We start from the raw sequence: 19,980 nt of genomic DNA, 5'->3' as shown, positions 1-19,980 counted from the left end.
TCAATTTTTTAAAAATAACTAATAAAAAATTATTATTATTTTAATTTCTTATAATTATTTTAATCAGGATATCAATTGAAATATTAGACTTATAATAAAATAATAATTTGGTCCATTTCATAGCCTCTTTTTACCTAATACTACATCCAATGAACAAAGCTTCCAAAGGAGAGTTTTTTTTCACCAAGTAAAGCTTCTAAACCATGGCTTTTAAAAGTAGGCTTCTTCGTATAAAACACCCTTGATTTATTTTATTTTTTTGATATGAAAATAAGATATATTAGATGCATTAAATCATGGCCTTTAAAAGTAGGCTTCTTGATATAAAGCACTCTTGATTTATTTTATTTTTTTGATATAAAAATAAGATATATTAGATGCATTAAAAGAGTAGAAAAATGAAAAATAAATAGCTTAACTTCTAATATCTAATAAGACAAAATTAAGTGCATTATACATGATAGTTGTAGATAAAATTTTATTAGATTTATTTTTATGTATTATCACATAACTTTATAGCATTCTAGCATTCTATTTATTTACCATATCTACTCTATAATCTAATAATTGTCTTGCCATCAAAGATTTGTGCTCGAAAATTCATTATACTATAAATTATGGAGAATGTTAAATAGATCCAAGTTTTTACTAAATTGACCTATCCATGAAGAAATATATGGTAATTATAATGAATGTGGTTGGTTTTGATTAATTTTGAATCCAATAGTGGAACATTGAATCTAGAGATCTATTTATTTATTTATCTATTTATTTATTTTAATTTTTATAAATATTAGAATGAATGGATAAATTTAATAAAAGCCTAAGCCTATTTAACATTTCTCTAAGTTATAAGTATATAATGGAATTTACAACTAACACTTTTGAATTTTGGCATACATGGCAAGGCATCTATATAAGCATACAAAGACTATTATACAGTGTCAAAAAAGACTTGGTAGAAGCTGACAAGCCTTATCTCCCCATGATTGATGTTGCATCTACAATTACATCAAGACCATTGGCAAGTAAAGATCAAGATGGAGCAGTAGATGTGAGTCTAGCAAAAATAAAGGATGTACAATCTCAATTACTTCATCCAGTGGAAAAATAGAAAATTTGTAAATATTTGCATTTAAGTTGATGTTTTTACAAAGCCATGTAGGTGTTGACAATTGCCTTCTTCCAATATTGCTGTGTATTATATATCAAATCCATCCTTGGCTTTCCATTGAATTCAATAATATTGAAGATTTGTTTCAAAAAGAGCATGATACTCAATTATCTTTGCTCTTAGACATCACCTTCCAGATGTCTCCACCTCTCATAGAAGTCCATCTCATCCATGCATTTTACATGATATTAGAGCAATGTGACAAAATTCAAGTTCTCTAGTATCTTATTTCATCACCTTTTACACAATATATCGTAGTAGAATTACAATACTATCTTGCTAAACTACTATGTCTTATTATTAGTAAGTCTTCATTCTTTCTAACCATTCACTATTATATTGAGAGACAATGTAGTTTTAGAAGATATAAAATTGATTGGTTTATCAAACTTCTAATTGTGAAAATATTTGATAATCCATATGGCTAACTGAAAGAAGCTCTAGTAGATTCTCTCATGACAAACCTTTGACCTACAGTAAGAGGAATTCAATATTGACAATATAAAGTGACTCATGTATATCATGAGTATGTCCATCAAATTGAGTCTTTTATTATAACTTATAGAATTCTAGAAACCAAAAGAATTATGGGATTTTTTGTGTAAGTTGTTTGAAGTAAATAACAACAATTGTAAGTTTGAATTCAAGAACTATCTTGCTTTCATTCCATTTTTTGAAAGTTCTAAGATTGAATTCTACTTTTTGTAATTTAAAAACTTTTCAGTTTAATTATCAGCTATCAAATTTAAAATTGATGACTTAAACCTTGTGCACATTATGATAAAAACATTACCTGATAATTTCAATTACTAGTTGCAAATTTACACAAGGTGTAGAAGTTTTCCAGCACTAGATCAACTTCAAGCTTGATTAATGTTGGAAGAAAGCCAAAGGTAGTCAAGAATTAGAGTTAGAAGACCTCAATCAACTCAAATTAGTCATACTAAAGCCTTGTATTTAAGAGGAAATCAACATTCTTAATTGAATATATCATAACATTATTATCAACATTGAAATTCATACTCTTACAATCAAGAAAATCAACCTTACTCTCTAGGCTCATACACCTAGTATAGTAATTGATTCATAAAATACTTCCACTATAGATGCCATAGCCATCCTAAAGACATGTGTTTTGAATAGCTTGCAAATATCCACAAGCTAGAAACTGATAGATGATAGAAACTTAGTCTTCAACTCTCAATTAACACCATATAAGATAATTGGAATTGGTTAACTTTTGATACCTACCTAGAAATACTAGACAAAAAAAACTATAAGATAATTGAAGCCGTTTTTTTTTTTTTTTTTTTTTTTTTTTTTAGATTTGAATAGTCAAAATTCTTGTTGGTACTTGGACTTAGATGCAATCTAGCATGTTATCAAAAATTGTAACAATTTTTGTACTTTAGAAGAATGCAAAGATAATGCTAATACAACAAATGGATAGAGCCATCTCATCTTAGGACAAGGAATTGTTTACTTTATTTTATTTTTTGATAAAATAAAAAATATATCCAATATTTTGTATATACTTGGTTTAGAAAAAAACTTACTTTCTATTGGATTTTTCATTGACTAAGGCATAATAGCATGCTTTTATAAACATAAGTGCATTCTATTTAGCAAGGACAATAAACAAATTATAGTCAAGGGTGTATGCAATAAGAAAGGTAGATTGTACCAATTAGTAGTTCATAGTCTAGATGTTATAGCGGCACTTGAATATGCTGAAATTAACATAGTCAAGCTTTAGCACTTTTGCCTAAGACACATCACCTTTGACCATCTATACAAACTAACACCAAAAGGTATGGCAACCAATATTCCTTATATTCTTGTATATAAAAAAATCTATATCAATTGTCAAATTGGAAAGCAATCTAAATAAAAGATTTCCATGCATGAGTACAATCATAGCAATAGAATTCCTAAAATTATTACATATGGATTTGTAGGGATCCATGTTGGTCACATCTATGGAAAAATTGAATTATTTCTTTTTCATTGTTGATGACTACAATCGCTTCATATGAATATACTTCCTTTGAGAAAAATCAACAACTTTTAGTCATTTCAAAAATTTCAAACTAATGATTTAATTGTAGTTTAATAAAAAAATTAAAAAAAATTAGATGCAATTATAGGGGTGAATTCTTATTTGACAAATTTATCCAACTTTGCCAAGTCACTAGAATGCATTGTCAATTTACTAACTTTGAAACTCCTTATCAAAACAAGGTTGTAGAAAGAATCAACTGCAAACTTTTCAAAATAACAAAGTATGTGGCTTTACAAGTAAAGATCCTAAATTTTTTGTAGATAAAATCAATAAAAATAATATTTATTATAAATTGATTTCTTACAACTGCCTTCTATGTAATATCATTTTAATGACTATTAAGATAAAAATCTGATTTATCTTTTTTTTTTTTTTTTTTTTTTTTTTTTGTATTTATGGATCATATGCCTATGTTTGAATTGATAAGAAAGATTGCAATAAATTGGATGCTAAATCTAAGCAAAGACTATAAGTAGGCTATGACGATCAAACTAAAGGATATTGGATTTAGACATCTATTGACCATAAGATCATTATAACTAGAAATATCAAGTTTAACAAATCCAACATCTTACAAAAGCCACAAATCTACAAAAAGAGTCCTATACATATCTCCACATGCGAAGTATTTACGCCGATAAATATACAAGTATTAAGTTTATCATTTAGATTGCCACTATCACCAAGCCTCAAATTTTTATCAAACCATCACAATTCAAATTACCATATATCCAACCTCAATAATACCATTGTACTACATGAGCTCACTTCTTCAATTAGCCATAGGTTTTCTATGATAACTATAAGTTTCATTCTATACTACCATATATAATAATTCTTATGTCTAAAAAGTTTGTTGGATTCTTTTACAAATAAATGCCATTGTAATTAAATCTCACTCATTCTTAAGACTTTTTTTCAAAAGACCTTATTCTATGTCATCCTCCCAAGGTGATAACATTTGCTTATAAATGTATTATTTATTCAAGAAGTTTGTACTTGACTACAGATGATACATGCCAAAGTAATCCAATAACATGGTATTAGTAGAACATTCAGCAAAGAGATAAAGAATCATTATTATATTGCCAAAATTAATAAGAATATATTAAGATAAATAAATATTTAAGGATAAAAAATACAATAGAATAGTTAAAAATTAGCACATTACTTAGTTAATCTTGAGCAATATAATTACAAGGTAGAATAGTACTAAGTTGGAATCCAAGTGATTTTAGTTGAGTTAATAAAAAAATATATATATTTTTATTTTTATGATCAACATATGTGCTACATTTGATTTTATTAAGTATTGTTTTCTACTTGTTTGTAATTCTAAAAATCCAAGTAACACTCTATTTCATTAATTATACTCCTTCTGTAAGTCTTTACTTTCAAATCAAAATTATAGAAGTATTTCATAATAGTACCAACATAATTTTATTATGTTTCTTAAAAACATGTTACCATTAGTAATCAACAAAATTTCTTCAACCTTGCTCTAATACCATAAAAGATTTTTTTATTGAAGTTTATTTATTTTACAACTTTGCTTAATGTAAGTCACCAAATAAACTCACTTGTCTATTTACTGCAAAAAAATATACTTATAAAGCTTAAAGTCACTAATTTAGTGAATTATTATAATAGTTTTGAGATAAATAAGACGTCACTGTAAAAAAGGGTCTCTTATAGAGTATCTCTGAGAAAGAATATTAAAATAAATAATTTATTCTTAATTTAACTAATATAGATTTATGATTTTTTTAGAGTATTTTTTTTTCATTAAAAATTTAATTGGGCTAGGAACTAAATATAAACCTAATTTTCCAATTAAAAAAGAAATAGAAGAAAAAATAAAATAAAAAAATAGAAAAGAAAATAGAATGAAAAAGAGTGAAAAGAAATAGAAGAAAAGAAAAGAAAATATAAGAGGAATAGAAAAGGAGGGAGAGTAAAGGAAAACAAATATGGAGAAAGAGCAGGACTAGTAGGGAGAGAAAATGAAAAGCAAAAGAAAAAGAAGAGGAAATAAAAAATAATGAGAAGAGAGGATGAAACGAAGGGCGAGAGGCTGCCCCCGAACCTTGGCTGCCTCTTCATCGATAGGGATCCCGGCCGCCCTGGATCCCCCCTTTTTTTATGCTGATTTTTTGTGAATTGTTTCTCGCTCTGACGGCAATGGAATCCCTCGTGTGTTGTTTTTTGCCTGCATGCGTGCGGCTACAGCGGTGCTGCGGTGGAGATCACAGTGGTTGTTTGTTTGTTGTCTGCATCCAGCCGTATTGTTCTTCTCCTTCGATTGGAATGGATACGAGACCAAGTGGAAGATTGTGGATTTGACGTTGACGAAGGTTTTTCATTCTATGGCGGCTTAGTGTGGTGACAGAGTCTTGGTGGTGGCGTTGGCTCCGAGCTGCGGTTGTGGAAATCAGCGACAGTCCCTGGTCTTCGGTGTGCTTGTACGACGACATTGAAGTTTTTTTGGTCGTGTTTTCTCCTACGGTGTGCGATTATGGAGTGCCGTTGAGGCGTTGCGGTGCAGCATTCTGTTTTGGTCAACGTGGAGTTTGAAGTCAGTGTGGACTGCGGCGATATTGCGATTTATGCTGTTGCATTGGGAACAGCAAGATTGATGTGTTCATTTGCCTTGTGGTTTTGGATGCTGATCATGAACAAGCTTCGGTCAAGAAAGAGGGGGTGGCAGCAGATTCTGCGGGGAGCTGGACAGCGAGCGATTCAATCCGCCAATCTGGAAGCCCTCTCTCCATTATGTCGGTCGTGAAGGGCAGCAGCGATCATTATTCATCGAGCACCATAGTCGAGAACTTAGCATTTGGATTTGTTTGATGGTTTAAGGACAGTTTCCAATCAAAAATTGACACCGTAGTGTTGGCTGGATGCGTAGCTGTCAATTGTATCTAGTTTCTGCTCGTGTCTCACTGTGAACGTGTGGCATTACTTCATCACAATTCTACGATTGGCTCACACTTTCCCGAATTAGAGTTGTTCACTGAAACACATTTGTCTTGCCTTGGGGCTATCCTTCGTTCATTTTCAAGTTGGCTGCGGGCTTTGCAACGAAAAGAAAAATTGTTATTTGGGCTGGTGAATGGATGCAATCAAAGACATTGTTCTAGTCTGCTCAAACAAGAGGTCCCGACAGACCTTCACAGTTTGAGTTTGTGTTGAATTGTGTTCCTTGGCCTACTGCGACGTTGAGGCTACGACCAACGAAGTTCTTGCTCCTTCTTTTGAATTGCTCTTACAACACGAAGGTGTGGCGGAGGTGGAGGACATTTGCAAATAGAAGCGGGTGCAACTGGTTTTGCTGTGTGTTGAGTCAACTCACCCTGGAGTGATGCTGTGTTGGCTGCGAAGCACATGGGTACTCCGACGCTGGCCGAGACTTCATGTCCATGGTTCCAGAGAAGGAGTTGTCGATCCACGTAGAGAGTTTCGGTAGTGCTGGAGCAGGTCACACAAGACAGTGACTACGAGTTGACTCCATCAAGCCTGGCTCCGTTAGCCTTTCGAAGTGGGTGACTCTGTTGAATGGAAAATTAGGTTAGGATAAGCTAGGTTGAATCGGGCGAATTAGGTTAGAGTAGAATTAGGTCTAAACAGATGATTTTTATATTAGATGAAAACTAATGAATTAGATGAATAATTTAATCAAGGATGGAGTTTGGAATATGGATGAATTTTAAGCTTAGATGACAATTTATTCATGGATGAGAAGTTATTTGTAGATGATAACTTATGTTTGGATGAACTTTTGTTAATGGATGAATTTTAATTAAAAAATAAAATAAAAATTAAATTAAGAATTAATAGAAGGAATTTTTAGGTATATATTTTGTAAGAGAATTATTATTATAAGTGTGAGTTAATGGTAGAAGTTGAGCTTGATTACTTGGGTGTTTAAGAAGATTAAAGAATGATTTAATTAAGATTTAAATAAGAGCTACAACTTATGAAATTTGCATAGTAAATTCACTTGTTATGAATTAGAATAAATATCCAAGTAATGGAGGTTCATTTATCTCACACTTAGGTGATTTAAGGGAGTTGAGAGAGAATTGATTAAAAGTTCAATAAGAGCTTGAATTTCTAAGATTTCCACAATTAATTCACTTGTTGTAAATTAAAATTAACTTCTAACTAGTAGAGGTTTATTTTAGTTCACACTTAATGTTATATACATAATTATTTATACTTCATTGTATTTTATAATTTCTAATATTGTCATAAGCTTAACTCACACTTTAGCTTCTTTTTATGCTATTTAATGCTTTAGTCTTCTTTTTTTAATATAAAACTATGTGATATCTTATAATTGATTTAACTAAGTTAGAATTGTTCTTTACAGAATCCAACAAGTTTGAAGTGATTGTCATTAGGTTTTGTAGTTAGTTTTGATATGTTATCATTTGTATTATATAGTCTCTATTTTGTTATATTTTGTTTTACCTCTTAAATGTCAAGGACATGAATTAAAAGATGATGCATAAACCAATGAAATCCGTATCAAAGAAAGAGTGACAAAATAAAAATAAGGAAGTACGTATATTAAAAGAAATTAGAAATGCTTATTGCCAAAAGACAAGAAAACTTGAGAATCTTGAAACTAGACTAGAGGCAAGAAAGGAGTTCACAAGAGTGAAGAAGGCTTCACTCTTATTTTTATATATACTATTTAACCAAGGACTACGTTGCAATGTTCTATAAGACCTCCAATATGTGTTGACTTTGTAGGACACATGCCTTGACTTACAAGGCAAGTTTTTCTACGTGTGGACCACATAGTTAGGTTGGTCTTTAAACTAACAACATATGTGGCACATAGGCAACTTTTTGACCATGTTTCTAATTCAAAAAGTCAATTAAAGACACCTATAAAGTCAAAGCAACATCTATAAAGCTTCTAAGAAGCTTCCATAGAAGATATTATAGAATTAACTTATTTTTACCTACTTCTACCTATTTATATAGGTAATTATTGGCTTACATGTGTATGTCTATGATATTACTCTTTCTTCTAGAAATGAGTTCGAGAAAGAACAGTCATCATATGTGGAGGAAATCTATGATGCGACAAATTGTATTTGCCACATACTCAGATCTTTGTTCTCTTTGAAGATGGTTGATAGGGCCTCTCTACCATCAATAGTGTTCAATACCAGGGTGGGAAGACCACCCTATTATCTGATCGTTGTTGAGGCCTTCATAACTTCCTTCAAGTAAAATATTTGGAACACTGTCAAGAGTTGTTCCTACTTCTAATAAAATGACCAAACATCGAAAGTCTCTTCTAAGGTCATGATACCAAATGCATTGTAGCTCGCCATCTATTCGAGGAAAAACATGTCGTTCTTGAGGATCTTCATCTCAATTGTGTTGTCTTGAAGGTTGTTACAATTGCAATGTCTCATTCAATAAGTCAGCAAACAAAGGTTCTTCACTCAAATCCGTTGGTTCTTGTTTATCCATCTCTTTAGCATTACAACTACAAAGTGTCAAGGACAAGAACTCGATGAAAAAACAATTCAAACAAGTGAGCATTTACTCAAAGAGAGATAACAAAATATATAAACAAGTATATATATTGAAAGAAAAACTAGAATGGCTATTGCCAAAAGACAAGAAAACTAGAGACCCTTGAAACAGACTAGAAGCAAGAAAGGAGTTGACAAGAGTGAAGAAGCCTTCACTCTTGTCTCTATATATACTATCTAACTAAGAGTTACGTGGCGACATTCTATAGGACCTCCAATATGTGTTGACTTTGTAGGGCACATGCCTTGACTTACAAGGTAAGTTTTTCTACGTGTGGGCCACATAGTTAGCTTGATCTTTAAGCTAACAACATGTGTGGCACATGGCCAACTTGTTGACCACGTTTCTAATCCAAAAAGTCAATTAAAGACACCTATGAAGTCAAAGCAGCGTCTAAGAAGTTTTTAGGAAGCTTCCATATTAAATATTATAGAATTAACTTACTTTTACCTATTTTTATTTACTTCTACCTATTTCTATATGTAATTATTAGCTTACATGATTATGGCCGTGACATTACCCCCCCTTCTAGGGACGAGTTCCACGAGGAGCGGTCATCATATGTTGAGGAAATCTATGATGCGACGAATTGTATTCGCCACATACTCTGATCTCTGTTCTCTTCGAAGATGATTGATAGGGCCTCTCAACCATCGATAGTGTCCCATACCAGGGTGGGAAGACCACCCAGTTATTTGATCATTGTTGAGGCCTTCGTAACTTCCTTCGAATAGAATATTTGAAACACCATCAGGAGTTGTTCCTACCTCTAGCAAAATCACCAAACATCGGGAGTCCCTTCCCAAATCGTGATACCAAACGCCTTGTATCTCACCATCTATTCGAGGAAGAACATGTTGTTCTTGAAGATCTTCATCTCGATTGCATCGTCTTGAAGGTTGTGACAATCGTAATGTCTCGTCCGGCAGGTCAGCAAATGAAGACTCTTGAGTTAAATCCGTTGGTTGTTGGTTCTCCATTTCCTGAGCGCCACTACTACAACAAAGCTACGAACAAGAATTGAAAGTAGAATGTTATCTTGCCTAGATGTTGTTTCTTTTATAAAGGTTTTCATCTTGATTTTGATGGGTGTCGTCGATGAAAAGCCTCCACCGCCTTTGCTGCATTTGTAAGATTCTTCATTGGCTCCCATGTGCGTTCACTAATATCATATCTGCGCCAATGGACAAGATATTCTATTTTATTTCGACGCCGCCTTGAATCTAAGACTTCTTCTACTTCAAACTCTTCATTATTGTCCACTTCTATAGGAGGAGGTGGAGCTTGTCGTCTTCTTGGTATGTCCACTGTCTTGTATGGTTCAAGAAGAGACACATGGAATACTGGATGGATTTTCATTGTCTTTGGTAGATGTAAACGATATGCAACTGGATTGATTTGTGCAGAAAAAGAAAATGGTCCCAGCCTTCGATAGTCCAACTTGTCGCAAGGACGAGTGGTCTTGATATTACGAAGAAGTAGCCATACCTTATCACCTACGTTGAGTTGTGGTTGCTCCTTACGATATACATCTACATTTATCTTTTGTCGTTCTTGAGCTTCCTTCAATTGTGCCTTCATTATTGCATGTAACGCTGACAACCGATTTACTATATCTTCTGCTACAGGATTATCAACTTTTGAAAAATCAAAAGCATCAAGTCGTGGATGATAGCCATAATTGGCAAAGAAAGGTGTTTGTTGCGTGGAGGAATGTACCGTATTATTATAAGCAAACTCTGCCAATGGCAGAAGGGTTGTCCAATCATCTTGTTGGTAGTTGATGGTACACCTTAAATACTGCTCCAAGACTTGGTTTACGCGCTCTGTTTGTCCATCAGTTTGAGGATGGAAAGCCAAAGATAGCTTTATGTCCACTTTTAAAATCTTGAAAAGGATCTTCCAAAATCTCGACACAAATTGAGTTCCCCTATCCGATATGATATCTTTAGGTAATCCATGATAGCGATAGATATTATCAATGAAAAGCTTAGTTGTTTCTTCACCTGTGATAGATTTTGTACATGGCACAAAATGTGCCATCTTGGTGAAACGATCTACTATCACAAATATAGAATCATAAGATCTTGAGCTTGGAAGATCTGTGATGAAATCCATAGAAACAGAAGACCATGGTTGTTCTGGTATAGGTAATGGCTGAAGAAGTCCGTAAGGTCGATGACGAGGAATTTTTGATCTTGAACAAATATTACATGATTGTACAAAGTCTTTGACTGACTTCTACATTTGTGGCCACCAAAAATCTCTTGATATGAGTTCCAAAGTCTTATTATATCCAAAGTGTCCTGTTGTCAGAAAATCATGACGTGCTTGAAGAACACGTAAACGTGCTTCTCCTTCTGGAACATATAGGCGTCCTTCAAAATATAATAGATTATTCTTGAACTCGAACTTAGAAGAATCATGAGACTTAGAAGAATTATTCTCAATATCATGAACAAGAGGGTCTAAGGACATACTGGACTGGATTTGCTTGAGAAAAGTTGAATCAACAGTTAATGTTGATTTCATTGCTCGGAGATGAAATTTCTCCGGTTTCAAGAGGACCGTTCTTTGTTGCTCAAAAGCTGCATCTCCTTCTTTTGGTGCAAAATAAAAACGTCTAGACAATGCATCGGACAAACCTTGTTGTTTTCCTGACCGATAAGTGATAATGAACTCAAATCTTAACAAAGACATACTCCAATGAGCTTGACGACCATTCAACACGCGTGCTGACATGAAATACTCAAGGTTCTTGTGATCTGTATACACAGTGACTGGACTAGAAGCGCCTTCTAGATAATGATGCCATTCTTGAAAGGAATCCACGATTGCAAGCAGTTCTTTATCGTGGATCTCATAATTGATCTCGGCTGCTGAGAATTTTCTTGAATGAAAAGCTATTGGATGAAGTTTGTCATCTGTTCCCATTTATGACAAAACTGCACCCAAGGCAAAATCCGATGCGTCTGTTTCCATAAAAAATACCTTGGAAAAGTCAACACGATATAAGACTGGTGCAGATACAAATGATGTCTTCAAGGCTTCAAATGCTGCTTCCGCTTCTTGATTCCATTGGAATTTATCTTTACTAGTCAAGCGTGTAAGTGGAGCTGCAACTCGTAAAAAGTCTTTGATGAAGATCCGATAGTAATTAACAAATCCCAAGAAACATTGGACATCTTTTACTGTCCTTGGAATCTTTCAATCCATGATTGTCTGGACTTTCTTAGAATCCATCATGAGACCATCATTTGAAATGATGTATCCTAAAAAGTCAACTTGAGTAGTGTGAAATACACACTTTTCCATCTTGGCGTACAATCATGTATCTCTAAGTTTTTGTAATACTTGACGAACATGTATCTCTAAATTTTTGTAATACTTGACGAACATGTATTTCATGCTCTTCGACGTTGTTAGAATAGATCAGGATATCGTCTAGGTAGCAGACGACAAAATTGTCTAAGAATTCACGAAATACATCATTCATGAGATGTTGAAAAGCAGCTGGTGCATTCGTGAGTCCAAAAGGCATGACATTATATTCAAAATGTCCGTACGTGGTTCGAAACGCAGTCTTCCATTCATCTCCTTCCTTGATTCGTACTAGATTATATGCTCCTCTTAGATCTATTTTTGTATAAATCTTAGCTTGATTCAACTGGTCAAGGAGTCCTGATATCAAAGGTAATGGATACCTATTCTTGATTGTGATCTTGTTGAGTCCTCGATAGTCAACACATATTTGCAAAGATCCATCTTTTTTCTTTACGAATAGAATTAGAGCTCCTGTTGGAGATTTTGAATGGCGTATGAAATTCTTCGCTAAATTCTCGTCAATATATGTCTTGAGTTCATCCAACTCATCTTGCGATAAATTGTAAATTAGTCCAAATGGTGGCTGAGTTCCTTCCTTGAGGTCAATTGAACAATCATATGGGCGATGCTCAGGAAGAATATCTGTATTTTTTTTCTCAAAAACGTCTTGATACTCTGATATTGACTTGGAATGCCAGTTGAAGTCTTTATGCTTTCAGAAATAGGTGCAGCATAAATAGCAAAAGTTGATCCTTCTTTTGCTGCGTATATAAATGCTTTTGCACCTATAAGTACGGGTTTTACTATACTAGATTTATAACTTTTTACTTGCTTGGTAGAACTATTAATAATGCTTTGGAAAAAGTCAAGTTTACGAGAATTCCAATCTATTCGAGGGTTATATTTTTCTAGCAAGGATAAACCTAAAATAACTGGATTGGATGATGATTTAATTATGTTAAAAGCTATGTAGCTAACATGACCGTTTATTGTTACTTTTATAAGGCGAGTTTCATGAGTGACATCTCCAGAAGATAAAGGACGGCCATCAATGACTTCTACATGTACGGGTTTAGTTTTCTGTACAAAAGGTATTTTATGACTTTTAACAAATTGTTCATCTAAAAAACATGCTGAGGCTCCCGAATCTAATAAAGCAAAGGTTTTGTAATTCTTAGGTCCTAAATATAATTCTATTATAAAACAAGAAGAGGGTTCTGAGGAGAGGATAGGACCTTCATTAGGAATTGTACAAGGTTCCAGCTGCACGGTCCCTATTGTAGCTGGACGAATCCGTTTTCTGACATGTTGTCTTCTTTGACCGCTGTACCCCTCATTTTATAGTTACGTTGTTTCTTTGGACAATGTTGAGCAGTGTGCTTAGGTTCTTCGCAATATAAACATAATCCTTCTTGACGACGACGAATCTTTTCTTGCTTAGTTAGGGGTTTAAAACGTACCGCGTCAATTTGCATGTCTTCTACTTCCGAATGTACGTTTGGCAAAGATGCTGATGTTGCCATTGAGTAATAACGTTGAGGTTCCCGTGTACGACTCTCGAATCAAAATTCAAAAAGTCGATTGTCACATTTTACCGCAAAATCGATTGCTTGACTCAAAGTTTGAGGATCAAGTAAGTTGAGCATCAATTTTTTTACTTCGTATTGCAATCCATAAAGAAATTGACTAATGAGTGCAGCATCATCCCACTTGATGTCAATTACAAGTTGTCAAAATTGTGAAGCATACATTGTTACTGAACGATTTTCTTGTCGCAGAATTCGGATCTTGTTTGTTGCGACACAAGTTGCATCGTGTTCACCATACATAGAGCAAAACTCCGCTTGAGTATTATGTGCTTTCCTGCTCGAGAACGCGCCGGGCGTCTGGCTGTAGAAGATAGTATGGAGATTCGTCGATAGTCAAGCAGTTTATCAGTTTTGACTGCTGGAATATAAACGACTGCAACAATGTACCGTAAATCTATTCGGATGCTCTTCGACTGCTTGTCGAAGTCCTTTTTGCCCCAGCCGGTAGGTCTTTAGACGTTACAGAGAACCCCGAACAATTCAAACTGTTAATCTTCAATACTCCTTTGTACTTACGATCTTGTATCCACTGACTGTCTTGTTAGATTAACCCAATAAATTTCATTCACTCCGCATACTCAATCCTATAGACGCCCTTTTAATCCTTCAATCACAGACGTAACTCGATTTCACAAAATAGTCAAGAATATTCAAACCCACTTCATTGAAAATCTCGATTCACCATTACAATACTGACTTCAGCAGCGATTGCCTCAGCCTTCCCAAAACTCTACGAAGAAGAAAAATCCAAATTCTTTGTCTTTCCTTCCTTGACCCGAAGCATGAAGCTCCTGTCTCTAATCCCTTTGATCTTCAAAAACTTCCAATGAAAACCGAACTAGTAACCTTGCAAAAGCTTGAAAACTAGCTTCCCCCGATTCCCAGAGAAAAAAAAAAAAAAATCCCCCTCTTCAAAACTATATCCCCCCTAACCTTATTCTCTGAATTTCTTCAATCTTCCGTCTTAGATCCGGAATTGACTCCCACCGTCAAGCTTGGATCTAAAATTGGCTCTCGTCGTCAAACCTTTCTCCTCCGTTTTTACCTTTAAGAAATCCATTTACCGAAAACAACGTTCCCTGAAACGGCACAGAGAAAAGGACAGCCTAAAAGAGAATCGAACCCCGTAATCGGGACTACATTGAGTCGCCCGACCAATTCAGGTCTCATATTGAATAAGAGTCCAGTAGTAACCTAGATGTTCCCGTAATTGGGTCAAATTGGTCCTCGCGTCAGATTGACTAAGACCCGTAGTAAGACCTAGATTTCCCGTAATTAGACTGCATTGGGTTGACCGGCCAATTCAGGTCTCATATTGGATAAGAGGACCCGGATTGGATTCTCGAAATTGGATCCAATTGGCTCTTCAAACCCGTCGTGTGAATTGGTCCTTCTCTTCCTGCTGACTCCCGTTATTGGAATCGAATGGAGCATTTCAGTATGCCCCGGCTGACTGTAACGGAGTGACTGAACCTGACCACTCAGTATTTGCACTGGAGTTGGTCGATGCTCTTAATATTCGAGGTAACTGAATATTAATAAAATTCCCCTTTCTTTTTATTTTCACTGTATAATCGTGTTACAACACGACATCCACCTCCTCTGAACCTGTGCATCCTCCGGTATGCACCAATTTACCCAATTGCTGTTTGATTCAGAATATATCCCCTACGTCTTTGTCCAGTTCGTCTTCGTCACCTTCATTATCCAAATCACTTTCATCTTCTTGCTGCGGAATCGCTGTACCTTCATTAAGGTCTTCCATATTCATCTCTGCGTGTCTTCGTTTAAATATTTTTACTCGCTTCCCTGCAATTAGTATTTTCAATTTTGTACCATCTAACTCCCGTAACGAGTAAGTCGCATTATCATGAACTGTTGTTACCACATATGATCCAAACTAACCTTTTGAAAATTTTCGCAAAGTACTATGTTGATTATTCAGACTATTATCATAAACAAGTACCTAGTCACCTTCCTCGATTGCTTTTGGTCTCAATCGATGTTGCTTATCGAATTGCTCCTTGTTTTGTAACCTTGCTCTTTTTAACCTTCCCAATGCTATCTGGACATCTTCCGTTATTTGCTCCAATTGTCGAATCCTAATAGCCAGAAGTTCTTCTCTTGTCAATCCATCTTCCCATGGTAGCATACTCCAAGTAAGTACCTTTTCTTCAATCGGCATAATTGATTTTTGACCTGTCATAAGTTCTACTGGCATATATCCTGTCACCGAGCTATGTATTGTTCGATCAGTCCATAATGCAAATGACAAAAGCCGTGGCCACTCTTTAACTTTCCCATTACAAGCTTTAACTAATGCTTTCACAATCGGTGGGTGACCACGTTCGCTTTTTGGATTCCCTTCTGGATTATAAGCAGTAGTCAGTGATAGTTTAACTCCACATCTTTCAAAGAACTTACGAGCTTCTTGTGCATTTAATTCTCCACGATCTGCAGTGATTTTTCCTACGCATCCGTAACGGCAAATGACATCTTCAAGCAAAAACCTACAAATCTCCTCTGTAGATTTTGTCCTCAATGCTCTTCCTTCTACTTCATTTGATAAATCTTCACGAGCTAAAACCAAATATCTCATCTGCCATAACCCAATCGGCATAATAACCAAATCAACAATCCATTTAAAATGAATAGCCAGAGGATATGTAGGATGAAGACCATCTCGGTGTCGGATATTAGAATAGGATTGACAGATTTCACATGACTCTACAAATGAGAGCACATCTCGATACATATTTTTCCACCAATATCGTTCCTTGAGTTTAGCAAAAGTAGCCCAGATTCCTCTATGCCCTGCCCATAAACTATCATGAAACTCCTTTAATAATTTTAGTTTTTCTTCCCTTTAGCCTATCACTCGTTGTGGCATCCCAATTCCTTTCTTTGGTCTCTTCCATAAGAATCCATCTCGAAGTAAAAATCCATATGCTTTTTTTCTTATTTGTTTGAATTTTTCTGTAGGCTAATTTCCCTGCTTAGTCAAGGTATTCAAATAATGACCAATATCCAATAATTCTCCTTCATAAGATTCTTCAAGAAATAGCTTGTCTTCTCCGTTGAGATTTGATATTGAATAGAATTTCAATACGACATCATCAATGTCTTCAACCATTTCGTCCTCCCTCTCGTATCTCGCTCGAGATAGCATGTCTACTACTAAATTGTCCTTCCCAGTGATATGCTTAAATTTATGATTAAGTGACTTAATATAAGCAATCCATCTCAACATTGCAATATCTGGCGTTGAACAGTTAATAATCATTCCAAGCAATGGCAAGCAATCTGTTTCAATTACTACTACTGTCGCAATCAAATAGTCCTTTTCAGCTTTCATAGCCGAAACGACTCCCCAAAGTTCTCTTTTGACTTGTGAATATGCACGCTGACGAATACTTAAAACTTTAGCTCCAAATCGAACTGCAAATCTACTCTCATTTGAATCATCTTGACCCACAGCCCATCCAACGGCAATTGGACTAGCGTCTACAGTAAGAATCACTGGTCTATTGCACTTATAATCAACCTTCCTCAATATTGGAGGTGACATCAATAATTTCTTCAATCTTTGCATTGCCTGAATATGCCTTTCTTCCCATTTAAATCGGTAACCCTTGCGTAACAGTTCATATAATGGATCCGCTATGTGAGCATAATGAGGGATCCAGATTCGATAAAATACACATGCACCCAAAAACTTGCGAACCTTTGTTAAAGAATCACAATCCTCTTTCATCCTTCCAATTGCATCAACTTTAGTCGGATCTGGTTTTCTTCCGTAAGATCCACATAAATGTCCAAGAATTACAACCTCTCGTACTCCAAATACGGACTTCATATCCGATAATGTAAGATGAACTTCTCCAAGCCGAGTTAAAATCTTTTCACAATCTTGTATATGATCAACAACATATCTGCGACACCCCCTCGTATCTAAAGTTTCATTCTTGTCTCATTCTCTGTACCTTTTTATAGGAACATCATCCAGAAAAGGCATAGTCTTTTCCGGAATAAAATCTCTCAATACCTTATTCATCCCATTCATCATATGCGTAACTGAGTTAGTCGCGCCTTGAAGAAGAGTGCACATTCTAACCAATCCAAGCGGTGTCCTCATCGTTGTCATATCTCTACTTCCTTCGGTAAGTTGAAATTGATCATAACCTGAATACAAATCACCCATTGAATAGATCGCCCTTCCAGCAAACGCCTCAGCAAATTCATCCACAATAGGTCCAATTCCTGCATTCCTGACAGTTACCGCATTAACCGGCTGCATATCTTGAATCAACCGTAGTGACCCATTCTTCTTAGGTACCGTAAACCATCGACTAGAATACGGCGCAAATGAAGGTTCTAATATTTTCATCTTTATCTTTCTTTTAATAGTTCCACCAATTTAGGTAAATGTGCCTTCGGCACTGGAATCGGTCTTAGATTCCAAGGTACATGCGGTACAGTGAAGATAACCATAGGTGTTATAATATTTGGATCCACACACCCAATTTCATGAGATTCGAAGGCAAACAATCTACCTTGTTTAGCCAACATCTTTTTGAAGCAAGTAATTTCCTCCGGCAATAAAGAACCATCAGAACCAATCTTCAATTCTTCAAAAGTCTCTTCAGTAAACTGATGTCAAATACTCATTGGATCTCTTAAACTTGCTTCTTTTGATGCTTCTCCTATTTGTTCTTTAGAATCCTCTGGTAATAGTCTGGCAACAGGCTTTACCTTCTTATCTGCCGTTTTATATCTCATCTCTACAGTGACTTCTCGTGCTTGAAAAGATTCAAGCATGGTATAAACCTCTCTTGAATGAATCTCAACAATCTTATCATTATCCCCTAACCCAATAGATGTAATCAATTCCAATGAATCTTCCAGTCCATTTTCTTCATAAACACCCAAAATCCTCTCATCATCTTGTAATGCACCTATCTTGCGTAATTGTCCTTCAATATCATATAATCTTTTTCTTTCTTTTATTTTAAAATCATCAACTTTCTTATACATAATATTTCCATTCTCCAATATACCAATAAAACTCGCATCAAAGGCGCCTTCATCTCGCAAGAGTACCTCCTCTTTTGTACCTCCATAATCTCGCTTTATAGTGGTACCTCCCCAAAATCCTTAAATCCTTCAACAACCTTTGACAATGGTTTCTCCCTCAACCTATCTCGATTCCGTTCATGGTTAGGAGGTACTGTTAGAAATTGTACAGCTTTCCTCCCATCTTCGCTCCGTATCCTTGCATAAGCAGAACCATCATCAAGTACTTTTGTTTCCATCCGTGTTGTCGTGATATAAGGTTGTCCTAAAATCAACGGATAAGATGTTGTATCTTGAACGAAGAAATGTTGCTCCGTCGCAACATCCCCAATCCGAATTTTGACATCTGGACAAGCTCCATATAATTCGCCCTGTATGTTATTAGCTACTCGTATTGCCAATCCATGTTCCCTATCAATTGGCCATTTTTGCTTCTTATAAAGATCTTTAGACATGAGATTTATTTCAGAACCATGGTCGACCAAAGCAACTATTGGTTCATCTATATCTCCTACCTTCATCAATACCTCAGTAGTTGCCCTTGTCCAATGCTTTCGAGTATAATGGCTCAAAGTTTCCATTTCCTTGTCACTAGAATCTTCGAAACGTACTCGCTGATTATACCCATTCTTTTCATTTGTTGGTTGCTTATAACCAATATCAAACTCTTCTTCATCTCTACATATTCTTGCATCAATAGCATGACTCATTGCAGTTTCGTCCATTAATTGCCTCTTTCGCTTAATGCTGTCAAAGATAACATCATGAAACTCCTTCTTTTCAATTCCCAAGACTTCTTTCAATTGAAAGAAGTCCTTAGCGTTTAATATACGTTGTCGTATTACGTGCTTTCCTGCTCGAGAACGCGCCGGGCGTCTGGCTGTAGAAGGTAGTATGGAGATTCGCCGATAGTCAAGCAGTCTATCAGTTTTTGACTGCTGGAATATAAACGACTGCAACAATGTACCGTAAATCTATACGGGTGCTCTTCGACTGCTTGTCGGAGTCCTTTTTGCCCCAGCCGGTAGGTCTCTAGACGTTACAGAGAACCCCGTACAACCCAAACTGTTAACCTTCAATACTCCTTTGTACTTACGATCTTGTATCCACTGACTGTCTTGTTAGATTAACCCAATAAATTTCATTCACTCCGCATACTCAATCCTATAGACACCCTTTTAATCCTTCAATCACAAACG

The sequence above is a fragment of the Physcomitrium patens genome, chromosome 25 (genome assembly GCF_059467195.1).
Source record: "Physcomitrium patens ecotype Gransden chromosome 25, ASM5946719v1, whole genome shotgun sequence".
Lineage (NCBI taxonomy): Eukaryota > Viridiplantae > Streptophyta > Bryopsida > Funariales > Funariaceae > Physcomitrium > Physcomitrium patens.
This window is presented reverse-complemented; position numbering follows the sequence as displayed.